We start from the raw sequence: 1,178 nt of genomic DNA, 5'->3' as shown, positions 1-1,178 counted from the left end.
CCCGCCGCGCTCAGCGCCCTCTGGTGGCCACTTCGGGGAAAGCCGCGTGTGCCCGTGCCCGTGCCCGTGCCCGCGTGGGGTCCGGCACTCGGGAATGTTTATTCCGGGTCCATAGCCATTCGTTCACGCATCATGCATTCATGCAACAAGTTTACATCTCGCATCTCTTCTGCGGAACATCTCCTAGGTCACGCACTCCCCAAGGCCGGGACTCGCTCTCGGTGGCTCTCAGCACATAGTCCATGCATCTATTCATTAAGCTGAGCCCCCATAACTAGTATGTGCTAGGTACTGGGGACTCCGTGAAAATCCAGAAGATCCAGCTTCTGTTCTCATGAAACATAGTGCTTGTATTTAAAAGTAACAGCTACTAAAATAAATAAATAAATAAATAAATAAAGTAACAGCTACTATTTATCAAGTGTGGGTTGCTTCGATCACAGGCACTATGGGGAAAACTTTACACATGGAACTCACACACAATCCTAAGGTAGTTGTTATGATCAGACCCATTTTACAGAGGTGCAAACAGAGTCACAAGAGGCTAAGTTACTTGCCCCAAATCACAGTTGTAAGTGGTGGCGCAGGCCATCTGACTCCAGGTGGTGCCCTCCACACTGCACCTTATCACCATCAATTGTGTGGTATGAGTCAGGGGTATATGGGAAGAGGCTGGGCTGCCAAATCTTCCGTGTAAGCCCTATGAGGAGGGGGCCTTGTCTGTGCTGGCTTACTGCTGCATTCCAGTGCGTGGCACTCACCCCGTATTTACTGAAAGCAGTCGTTCAAGAATGGGGGTGCTGATGTTGCCTGGGTCAGGGGCCAAAGGCTGGCTGCCTTGCACACCTGAGCCTGAGCCAGGTGGCACCTTCTGTCTCGTTTCTGTTCTCAAAATGCCACTGTCTGCTATTTCCTGAAGCTTCAGTCCTCGCCTGTGGACAAGTTCCCCAGCCCTGTTGCTTCTGCTTCCCTTCCTTCACCCCTGAGAGGAGACAGAACTTGTTCCAGATCCGGGGAGAGGGAGCAGAAATCAACACAGACCCAGGCAGTGGCATTTTCCTCCAAGAGCTTGGACTTCAGAAGCTGCCAAAAGTTGCTTCAAGTCCATCCTTTGCCACTTATTCAGTGTGCTAATCTGTCACATGGAGAGGTTAGTAACATCTCCCTCAGGGTGTTGA

This window comes from Myotis davidii, unplaced genomic scaffold (genome assembly GCF_000327345.1).
Source record: "Myotis davidii unplaced genomic scaffold, ASM32734v1 scaffold189, whole genome shotgun sequence".
NCBI classification, from domain to species: Eukaryota; Metazoa; Chordata; class Mammalia; order Chiroptera; family Vespertilionidae; genus Myotis; species Myotis davidii.
This window is presented reverse-complemented; position numbering follows the sequence as displayed.